This window comes from Gastrolobium bilobum, unplaced genomic scaffold (assembly GCF_033153095.1).
Source record: "Gastrolobium bilobum isolate Gb01-03AN ecotype WA unplaced genomic scaffold, APGP_CSIRO_Gbil_v1 utg6455, whole genome shotgun sequence".
Classification (NCBI taxonomy): domain Eukaryota; kingdom Viridiplantae; phylum Streptophyta; class Magnoliopsida; order Fabales; family Fabaceae; genus Gastrolobium; species Gastrolobium bilobum.
In genome coordinates, this window is record NW_026898105.1 from 103740 (window position 1) to 116740 (window position 13001).

Below are 13001 nucleotides of genomic sequence, written 5' to 3' on the forward strand. Positions count from 1 at the left end.
TTACATTCAAAGAGAAACCGCTGCATACATAAAATGACACTAGCTAGAATGCAACAGCATGTAACCATAACCTGGTGAACATTTTTCCAACCAAAAATCATGATGAAATATACAGAAAAGAAAAGTTCAATGACACAATCTATATACTTGAATTTTTAAACTCCACACACACACTACACACACCATCTTTCTCTCTCTTTCTAAGAGTAGTCGGTATCTCCTTTCTTTCTACCTGCTGCACTTGCATCTCTGTTCAATCTGTAAGTTACATAATGACTAAAAGGAGAACTCATTACTTTCATTTCACCACTCTGACACACCAGAAAAGCTTGACAGGCCATTATGCTCCTATCCCTTTGACCATCCATTAACGAGAAAAGAAAGAAACCCTTCTCCTGGCCTCTTCATTTTGCTATTCAGCCATTTAATGTTTTAGATTGCCTAATGACACAACCATTTATTGCCTTCATTTCCCTTGACAGTGACACACATTGCTATCTCCATGATTTCCTAAACGGATTCTTCCTGTATAATGTACTACAACAATGCTTTTGTGTCTGTGTCCGTGGGTGAGTGAGAGATAAGAGAAACAATGGGGTTGAAGCTGAAGCTGAAGCTGAAGCTGATGATGTGATTTATTAAGGGGTTAGTTTAACTATATACTGTACACGTATATAATGCATGATGTACGATGCTAAGGACAGAGAAAGTTACTTAGCAGTAGTAGAGAGTTGGGGGGACAGTGTCTGAAATAGGGTGATGTAAGCAAAATGGAAAGTGCTTGGGGCTACAAAACAATTCAATGAGCTTTGGATTTTATTGAAAGGTGGTGATACCCTCTAGTGGACATAATATAATTGGTATTTTGTTCTTTTCTCAGAAAACTCTCCAAAAGAAAATTAATATTTTGGTTATCAAGTGAATGGGGATTCAAGGAGTTTGGTATGGGAGCAAAGAATGGCACAATAGTCTTTGGTCAATGAACAGGTATTGAAATTGAAAGGATGCCCCATCCCTTTCTTCAATTAAAGGAAGTGGAATCTCTGCTCTCCCATCCTTCCCAATGTTTATGTCTCATTTGATATATTTAAAAAAATTGAAATTAAAATTTGGCAGATAGGATCAGGAGAATGAACTGAACAAAATTAATTAATTGAAAAAAGTGTTTTGATTTTCCATAATGTGTGTCTTTAGAAGCATATATATTATTAATTAGCAGACAACCAAACATAGGATCTAGTAATGCATACTTCTAAGCAGGCAAAGATCTTTGCTCCACCACACAAACTTATTGCACAATAGATATATGTTTTAGCAAATAATAACTGGGTATGGGAGAAAAGAGTGTAATTAGATATTGTTTTAGAATGTTTTTGGTGGAATATTATATATTATAGTTAATGGCTAGGGTTAGATTCCCCCCGGGCCCCCCCTTTTTTTGTCTTAAAAGAAGCAGACACATAACCCTCACGCCTCAGTTACTTTGCTTCGTAAGTGAAGAATACCCTAATTGGCTATATATCTAAATTTCAGTGTTTCTTGAAGTGATGGAATTTCTTATCCCCTTAAGGCCTTAACTAACTGATTTGTTTCTACCATTAAATTCTATGAATGTATTAAACGTTCCCACGTTTCCCAACATGATTAAATAAATGAATAAATTATTGTTTGTGAGTTAATTTATTTTCATTTGCTTTGGTCCTCAAGACGACTCTTACACATGTACGTACGTACCCAAATATGCATGACTGCTAACTATGTTACGAAAGACACAACACTAAGATTGGCATTAGGGTTAAATTTTCTCTTTATTTATTAGGAGTGTAATGTTTCTTGGTGGCATTATGAAGAGTTTGAGTTCAATTTGTCTCTGAGGAAAATCTGCAAATTAAGACATTTCTGTCTGGCTTCTCAAAGTATGGAAATGGAGTCGAGATTAACCGGTTGAGTGTAACAAATATTAATCTCTTTATTAATAATGAGGAGCTAACTCTACGATCATATCCGGATGGTAAGGTAGCTGGAGGTGGTTGAGTGGAAAAACATCATATGTTTACCAAAAAATAAATAAATTAGACTTAGACTAATAGGAGTTTAGTAAATTAATTTTTTAAAAGGTTTATATTATTAATTTATTAAATGAAGGCACTCGAGAAATGATATCAAATTGTTTATAATCAAGTCTCTCTAGAGCGAGTTTAGTGATTATCACTCTTTTATTCTAAATAAAAGAATTTAAAATATGAGGTAAGTAAATATGTATTATTCACTTTTCAAAGTTCAATAAATCCTCTTTGCGAATGAACATGTTAAATATATAATAAAATTATTCATGTATTTTATTCCGATAATTTAAATTTTTTGAATAATTAGGCCATGAGGGGAGAATGCTCCAAGACGCAAAATTGATAAGTAGCTCTATCTTAGTCATTAGCGTACACTCGGGTTAGGTTGATGATAAACAAAAGAAAAACAAACCACCCGTCGCACTACAGTAACCATCTAATAATTTTTGCTTTTCGATTATTGATGAATTTTTTTTTCTATCAACTAGAAACAATAAAAAGATTAGAAAGGAGAGAGAGAGAGAAAAAGAAGAAGAAGAAGAAGATCGAGATAGGGAAAAAGAAAAATAAAAGAAGGGAAGAGAAATTACATTGAAGACTTTACTCTTTTTTAAATTTGAACCCTTTACTTATTTATTTTTGTGGTTGAAGTGTTGTCCCCCTTAAATCGCATAAATTGACCTTTATTACTATTTATCTGAAAACCATGAGTTCCTTTCTATACTGCTTACACAAAAACAGACGAGAAGCAATCTCTTTACCTATAAAGTAGTGACCTATACGGTGGAAAGAGTTCAAAACTAACCCAGAATATATAAAGATTGGGTGCCTTTATCATGTCAGAAAGAGTGAGAGGGGGAAACAAAATTGGGTGGACGTACTATGTATAAATTTATTAGGTATACATTAAACATTGATAATAGTTTTAGTGAGAGATCTTAAATTGATACATACTTTATACATCTATAAAAAAATCAGTTCATACAGTACTTACTAGCTATTAAATTAATAATTTACAATATTTTTGTGGTTAATAATTTTATTTACATACGAGATCAGGAGTAAAATATAAATTTTGGTATTGAAAATAGTTATAAATTATTAAAATTTTACATTTGTGTGTAAAAGAAAATTAAACCAGCAATGTTAAAGTTATATTTGTAAAGAACCTTGGGATACACCACCCCAAAAGCTATCTCAAAGGGTGAGAGTGTCCAAGCCCTTATAAAGACCATATTAGTTTCCCATCCAATCAATGTGGGACTATATATCTCAACACGCCCCCTCACGCAAGAGCCCTTTAGGTTAGAAGGGTGGAAATTGCACAGGCCCATTTTTGGTTTACCTTTTTGTGCCTCTGATACCATGTAAAGAACCTTGGGATACACCACCCCAAAAGCTAGCTCAAGGGGTGGGAGTGCCCAAGACCTTATAAAGACCATACTAGTTTCTCATCCAATCAATATGGAACTATATATCTCAACAATATTGACTAGAAAAATAGACAAACCAGCAGTGCACTAACAACTGTGACAATACTTTTAAATTCAATTACCGATTAATGTTATATTGACAAGAAAAATAGACAAATCAGCAGCGCACTAACAACTGTGACAATATTTTTAAATTCAATTACTGATTAATTTTAAATTTTCAAATCAAATTTAAAATTTTAAGTTTACTATTAGAATTCATAGATTCAAGATATTTCAACAATCAAGTTTTTAATTCATAAAAATTATAGTCTGTGATGATAATAGTATAAATGTAGATTTTAAGTAATATAAGAGTATAAATGTGTATAATTAATCATATTACATATTATATAAGTTTTGTATAAAATGGTAATACAAAATACTGCTACCATTTCATTCATTAAGAATGTATCGAATATTAATTATAATTTATATGTATATCATCAAAAAAGACAGTGCACAATCCACTTAAAACAAAAGAGAGACAGAAACGCGCACAAAATAAAAATAAAAAACTAATGTAAAATATATTTATAAGTATCAAATATTTTTTCATAAATACAATTAAATTAATTTATTGTTAGGTTATTCAAAATAATTATCATTGTTAGAAATAATCTTTAATTACAAAAAAAAAAGTGTTGATATAGGGATAAAAATTCCTCTTACTATTGAGATACATTATTGATGGGGTGAACACATTAAACTGTACTGTATCTACTATCATATATAGCATATTTTTTTTCTGATCATATCTATCAATAATTATGATGTTAGGTAGGTGTGAATGTTAGAACACATATACTTTATTTTAGTTTTAGGTCTTGCAGTTACAGCCAACAAATATTGGTGGAAAGCTGTAAACAAGAAGTGGAAAGCACCCGGCCCGTTGTGAAGGGTCGAGCTGGATGCCTCGACTTACCACTTTCAACGGATCACAAACCACAAAGTGTAGGGTACCTTGAAAATAAAGCATATAATTATAAGCATTATATTTTTGGGTACATTAAATATCAACATTGTTAATATAGCACAGAATCTACACCAGAATACATATTAATATTATATATAAATGCATATAGACAGCACGTTTTTGCAATTAATTTTTTTTACTAAAAAGTTTAGGGTAAGAGAGTATTCCAAGATTATTACTTCTGGCAAATCAATAATTTTAAAAAGAATTTACTATAAAATAATGGATAAAATAAGGATTTGTGAATGTAAACACACATTATGTGTAATTATTATGAACAAAATATCAATCAAGAGAGTCAACCTCTCCGTGAATCACCTGTTGCAGTTATGTTTATATAGCGCGGCCCTGTGTCTTTTAGGGCATGTTTGGTGCATAGTATAGAATAAGGCCTGATAGTATAAGACCTGATTGAATTTTAATACTATCCAATGTTTGGCATAGTATTGTATAAAATAATATATTGTATAAGATAATATCATCTAGTATTTAATAATGCACTGTATAATACTATATAGGATAAAAATAAATAATTTTTAATAAAAATATCTTTTAATAAAGAATTTATATAATTCTTCAAAAAAATGTCATATGATATTATTTTTTATAAAAATCTATTGATCAGTGTGTCCAAAAAATAAATTACTTTTTATAAAAATAAAAGTATTCAATATTTTAAAATTTAATATATTGAAAATTAATTTTTATTTTAATATATTAATATTAAAATAATATATTATTTTTTGAGAATTACACTGATCAACGATTTTAATACACTAATCCTTATCAGGCATAACCCCTCCCTCCTAGGCCGGATTAAATTAACATCGTTTTGATGTATTAAGGGATTCTGCTGTATGAGCTTATACTATACGATGGTCACACCAAACAACTGAAAATGTCATAACATATAATATAAGCTTATACTATCATGCCTTATATATCACACCAATATTGTGTATTAATTAGCTGTTGTAAATAGAAATGAGCTAAGGTATGGGATATGTTATATTTACAAACTTTTTTGTTTACAAACTACACTATGTAGGACCGGTCCTACATTAATCACACGACCGGTCCTAATTAGTGTAATTGCAAAAAAAAAATTGTAAACGGATCCTGTCCCAATTTAAAATATATAAAGAAACAATTCCACGACACCAATAAGTAGTGCATACGGTAAATTGTAAGTATTATAAAACATCTCATAATTAAAATATAGCGAATAAAGCTAATATATTATTAATATACATTGCAAATTCTAAACTTAAATAAAAATAAAAAATTTATAACTCAACATTAATTATTATATTTACAAAAATATTATTATTTATTTAATGATTGTTTGATCCCTGATCATCAAAAATTACTATTGAATTTGAGGACTAGCGATATTTACAAAGCAAAAAGCTAAGGGAGCGACAATGAAATAGAATTAGGGTTATAGGGAGCATATCTGCGAGGTTGAACGGATAAAGGTGGACTATACCCAATTTATCTAATCAAACTTCCAGAATAAATATTATATTCCTAGTATTGATATAAAATTTTAAAAATAATTACAAGATGCAATTTAAAAGTTAAAAAAAAAACATTTTTGAAATATATATATATATATATATATTAAATATCAACTGGTGTCCAAAATCTCAATTTACTTGACTAATTTGGTTTTAGGTTTGTACAAAACAATTGTTTTAAAGTATTGGTTGATCTTATTTAAATAGTAGTTGTTAACACGCTAGAGTAGCTATAGCTAGTACATAATCAAGTTACACGGACGCGAACACGCACAACTCATTTGGATAAATTTCACCTAATAGTTGAAATGGAGTTTCAATGTGATACCCACTCTCTAATGTGCTGCAAGCAATCATATTTTATCTTAGTAAGTGAAATGTTATATATATTTTTTAAAATTACTAGTCAATATTTACTTCTTTATTTATTCTGCTACGAATAATAATTTGTTCATTAACTTTTTTTGGGTAGTTAATTTGTTCATTAACTTTAATTATTCGTATGATTAGTTTGTTATCATAATAATTATTATTTATAAAAAAAAAAGTTCAAACAATCATAAAGAAATACGAGAGCAAACTAAGAAACATTGAACAATAACTCTTATTTATTTATTTATTTTGAATTATGCATACAACAAAGAAGCTAGTGGAAGAAATTGCCAAAGTCCAATGGAGTGTAATGAGGTGGGGGAAATAAGATGGTCAAATGTATCAAAAAGTCTGCAACTTGGTAGTTTTTCCAATAGAGAAAAACTCCAAAGGCATCACGTGAAGCATCGGATTGCAAGTCACAATCTTGGCCAAGAAAAGCTTTGCCTACCCACTATAGTAGCCATCCACAATCCAAAGGAAAAGGGCAAGTGTAAGAGCCAAAACAATGCCAGTTCCTTATGTTACTATCACAGTTTTCAGTTTCTTAAACTTTTTCAACCTTGTAGAAACTGAGTCTCTCTGTTAAATAAATGAAAGGGAAAAATAAAAGTTCTTTCTCACACTAAGACATTGCCCACTCAAAAGGTACATATAGTACACATATGTCCAATATGGAGAGTTATTATTCAAAATATGAACCTTCAATCTATGCCATTCAATCAGACCACACCCCATCATGACAGCACCATTTGATAAAAAGGAAACCCTTTTTGCTAATGTTAGTCAAACAGAAAGTGATTGATCAAGCCTTTCAGTAACATAAGTAGCGACCACTAGCTAGGGGGATTTGTCAAGCTAATGCATATGATCTAGATGATGATAATGATAAAAAGTCCAACTTCATCTGCAGTTAATGTGATACAGTCTCTCATCAAAATCCACTTTCTTCAAGGCTTAGAAAGATTTCCTCTGTTCCTCTCAACCCCCTCAGCTAGCACTACTATTCACAATGTTTTGTAAGCATACATCTGAGCCATCATTGTCTCATTTGTTGGACAACTAGGCCAGAACTAGTTGGATTATTAGCAGGTTTGGCCCACTTATAGGCTGTAATTTTTAACCTTGAACTAAAACACATTTACTTGTTCAATCCTCATGAAACATATGCTGACACCCGGCGTTTGTTTATCTAATAATTGAGTTGTCAATTTTATTTGTGTTGTGTGTTATGCATTACAAGATCTTTGATAAATTATTTTCTCCTAAAGCATATATCTAGGTTTGAGTTTTGGAGACAGGAAAGCAGCCGAAAAAGTTATATATATATATATATAACATCTAATTAATTAATGATAAATGAAAGTTCATTGACTAATAAACTAGCCTAATCATGTGAGTTCATAATTTGTCATATCAAGAAAAGTTGGCAATTAATTAATTTTAATTAATTTACTAATGATTTGAGGCAGAGTAGCTCAGATGAAGTCCAAGTAAGATGGAAATGATTATGCTTACTTAGAAAAAAAAAAAAAGATGGAAATGATTACAACTCTTGAGGGTGGGGTTGGGAGGGAGCTCTTGATGATGATAGCTTCTTTAGCCAATAGGAACTGAAAAGGACTAACAATGATAGAGAGATGGAATAGGCATCTAGTGCTGTGGTTGAGGACAACACATGACTGAGATATGTGGGGTACCAATAAATAGAGACATTTGATCATACACATATAAAGTGCCCCCCTTCCCCTTTACTCTCTATAAACGGAGGTCCTACCCTTCTTTCTTCTCTAACTACGAGGGTGTGTAAGTGTGGTGCATGTATTAAAAATGAGAATGATAGTTTCACATATATATATCCATGTAAATATACAAAATTTGGTCTATTGATAAAGGTTATGAGGATACTCAACATCTTATTTAAACTTAGTATATCCATGTAAATATATGCACGTATATTTCATTACTATTAAGATTGAAAGATCACTTAATAAACACCAGCAAAAATAACTAACCGACAGTGGATCGGAGTATTCATTCAAATCATTGTATTTGTATCAGAGTCTACGTTCTATTTTTCTAAGTGGACATGATTATATATTCTTTTCACAGAAACGGATATCAGATTACGATGATGTCATTTCATGTCAAACCACAGCACTTACATTTTGTTTCCCTTTTTAAGTAGATAAACAAGAAAAATCGCTTTACAGAATGGATGGCACATGGGGGTATGGCCAAAATGTAACAAAAGATTTTGAATATATGAATATGACAATAGGGGCACATTTCTTCAGAGTATTCCTCACCCGTTCTGATAGTGCTGATTGAAAATTTTATTAATTCTCCGTTGATATATCAATTCAATTCAAAACGCATCAGGCCCATCAATCTTTTGAGTTCCAAATTGGTGATGATGAAGATGATGATGCCGATGTATGTTGACGTTTACGTGATAAAACATGGTACATGCTACGGGGTTATATGAGATTGGGGTACGTACCAGAATTCAGATGCATATCCAATTAGGCTGTAAAGTTAGTGGGCCATGGCCTATAAACAGATGTGACCCCACTCCATCCCTGACGATCCCCCATCTTGCATGTCCCCCATAATGGGCCCCTATGGAACTATTTAGCACTCCTTGGTGACGATCAATGTTTCAAAACTCAGTGCAACCCATGACACCAAAACAGGGGGAAAAAAAATGTACAAAACTGCTCTCTGCTCTATTAGCAAACAAAAAGAGAAAAATAATATCATAATAACATCATCTTCAATTATTGAAAATTGGAATGCAACTTGCTTAAATATCTTGCCATACAACATAAAGTTCAGGATCATATAAGAACAAGGTTGAATGTTAGAGCTTGTTGTAAATATATAAGATGGAAAAATCAGTTTCAATTGACAGTACTGAGGCTGGCCCAATAGTGAACTCAAGCCTTCTTCTAAAGGTGGGGCGGTTCGTTTTCCAATTTCCATACCTTACCACCCTCAAAATTTTTAGCTGGCATCTCTCATATCTTTAGGTAACAGTTAAAAACTAAAAAATACAATGAAATATTTTAATGTTTTTAAACATGAATTATACTATTCCGGGCATTTCACAACCATTAGCTATAAAGCTTTCAAATTGAACATAATTGATAGTGTTATTGATCATGGTATCCAGGGATGGAAATATAAAGTTAGGCCACAATCAAAGAGAATAGATGTCCCACATAAGTACTATTAAGTTTCTTTTTCTTTTTCTTTTTCCTTCCTTTATATGCAGAAGTGAGTGAAGGGGCAAAAGGAGATACAAGTACTTGGTACTAGCAGCCAATGGGTTGGACTGTGTAGTCACTGTCTCTCTGCAACTGTAAGCGACGTAAAATGTGGTGAATTGTTGATGGAGCAGCGGAACATGTACTTATGTATATTAAAGTACTGTCACCAAACCATCCCTGTAGAGGCAAGGCACTGAAGCATCTTCACACCACCCTGCCATGTGACTTTCACGCGGTGTTATCAACATGTGTCACGTGCCCTAATGCATTTTCGAAAAACCTGTATCCATCCACCAAACTCGGGTTTGTGTTCTTGTTGCACCAAGAATTTCCCACACTGCAACTAATCATCACTCTTCTCTATCATATATTATATATATATATAAATAAAAATTAAAAAATCACGGTATCAACTAACTTTACCGTACCACCCCATCATTTCCATGATAGGATATCAAATCATCCCATGTTAACCAGAAATCATTTATCTAACTTTTTCTCTAAACAAAAAAAATAGGCCTTATTTTACTTTTGATATAAGCCAATGTTTATGCGTTTCTAATTTGTGATCCAAAACGTTACAAAGGGAAAAAATGTATGGTTTCTAAGTTACTACATCCCAATAAGCTTTATGGGTTTTATTGGGAAACATAACCAAAATCTTAACAAAGGCTGAGGCATATTCCAAAGTACTGGATCGTATTATGTCAGGCACTACTTAGCATCGTGTCTATTTTATTTTCCTTTCTTCGGGCAGACAAATAACAGTGCAAAGGAACAGCATATTTTTTGGCAATCTCGTTTCAGAGTGATCATAATTGACAAGCTATTCAATTAGTACAAAATGTAACTGTTGATAGAAGGGGACCAAGCACACCACTTCAATGTGTCGTGTTCCATTCATTCCAAATAAGTAGCAAAACTATCTGGCCTACTCTCTGAAATATGCCTTTCCATTCCACAGTTTTACTAGGCCATGCATTGATCATCTCATTTTCAAGTGCTCATGTTAACTTCAACACCTATCTAAGAGATAACATTTATTGAAGAGTGAAGCTTAAGAGTAGTAAAGTAGTAAGTAACTTTTCCAATAGGACAGATAGCCCCACCAGTGGTACTATAGTTTAATGGAAAGCAACTCTGTTGACATGTAGTTAGTTAACGGATTATTGGTTTACATTTAATTCACCTTCGTTGGGGGCAATGCCTATGGGTTGACCACTTTCACAGCTATAATGTCTTTGGTAATCATGAAAGTGCTTCAAAAATCATATGGTAAAAATTTCAAAATCATGATTTTCAAATTACAAGCTGATTATTCTGGCTGGAGCTTGATTGTTCATGACAGCTTCCTACTCCGTAACAATATCCTATCCCATTATTATATATGTATTTTTTCAAAACCAGTGCTTTCTGACTGCAAAATGAGAAAAAAAAAAAAAAAAAAAAAAAAAAAAAATATATATATATATATATATATATATATATCTCTGAGAAATGTTATATTTACAAATTTTTTGTTTACAAACTATACTAAGTATGATCGGTCATACTTCAATCAAGAGTGTATGACCGGTCATACTTCAATCAAGAGTGTATGACCGGTTATACTTAGTATAATTTGTAAAAAAAATTGTAAACAGATCCTTCTCATATATATATATATATATATATATATATATATATATAACCGACAGCCATCAAGAAGATCGATAACTTCAACTCTTCAAGTGATGTCCCACAGAGACCTATCGAGTCCTTAAAAAATTTGGACCTCTTTGAAATGGGAAGTAATATGGTTGAGGTAGTCCAGTTATAACTTGATAAAGGAAAGCACTAAAGTCTAGCAAGACTAGGGAGTACTATATCTGGTTATATAAGTGGATATATTTTAATTGTAAATGCTACGATATATAATGGGAATCAAAGATTTCTACTGCTCAATAGATCCAACCAGAGCCCGTTAACTGTCACCTATTACCTGCTTGAGACAGCCTACATATTCATCTTATTTCCAACAACCCTGCTAACATGTCTAAAGACATAACAACTATGCTGATTCCGCTTGATTTTGAGAAATTAATATTTTATAGGTGTAGGCTGCCAAACTGTACTTCACATTGTTTCTAGGCTTGTTTACATCAATAAAGTTCTTTTTTCCTCATTTGTGACTTTACACAATCACTTGCAAAGCGAGAAGGGTAGAACTCTACAAACATGTGATTGGGCTATATATTACCGTCCAACTACAAGTTGACCAACTCTTTTTACAGGAATGCCTTAAAGAAACTAGACTTCAGAGATAAATCATAATCATCAATGTGTGCCCATAAATTAAAACAAAATTTGCTTTGTTATGATTTGTCATATCATTATAACAGAATGTACACTATTAAATCACTTAAGCAGATTTGTACCCTATTCTATAGATAGTATCATAGGAATAAAGAATAGGCCATAGCGTGTACTTATTAAATAGAGGGCAAATTTTGAAGGAAGACAGTCTTAAGATAACTATATAACACGTGAGTGCACTAATTACAATGCACAACAATAAAAGGAAAACGATCCGTTTGGTGGAAGAGAAATTTTTTGAATACTAGAGAAATGTAATTGATAGAAAAATGGTTGAAAAGTAAGTTTGATAGGAAAATGTAAAAAAAGTTGTTTGGTTAGAAAAAATTTTACCGGACAAATTAGATAAGATTTATAAAGTCTATATTTGGTTTGAGGTAAAATATAGATGAGAAAATAACTTCAAATTACAAAATAACCCTTGTAGCAAATACTATTGTCTAATAGAAGAGGGTATTTTTGACATCCACACAATTTGAAAATACCATTAGCCTAGGCAACTTGAAAATATCACCTTGGAAGAAATATTTTCAACATTATTTTTTCCTCCAATTTTTCACACAAAAGTAGATGGCTAGGCAAAATGGATACATAGCTAATTTTTTTAAAAACTTCAACCAAACAAGGAAGTCCAAAAATAACACATTAAGATGCATAGTTATCTTCTAAGAAACCGTTAACCAAATGCCTTGTTAATGTTGACAACAAAAAAACTAGCGCGAGATTCCACTAGGATGATTAACCAAAAGTCCTCCAGAAGCAGTCTTGATGACAGGGTTTTAAAAGCAACTATGTAAAAGCTGTAGAATGTGTACTCTTGATAAGTTCATCACTAGAATCAGCTTTAAATGTAGTTTCAAGAAAGAAAATATTTATTTTTGCAAAAATGATTAAGTTATGAATCCTTGCTACATGAAAGTCATAGACATTCTTATAAAGCAGGCATTCTTAAGCCAGCTGAATCAAAG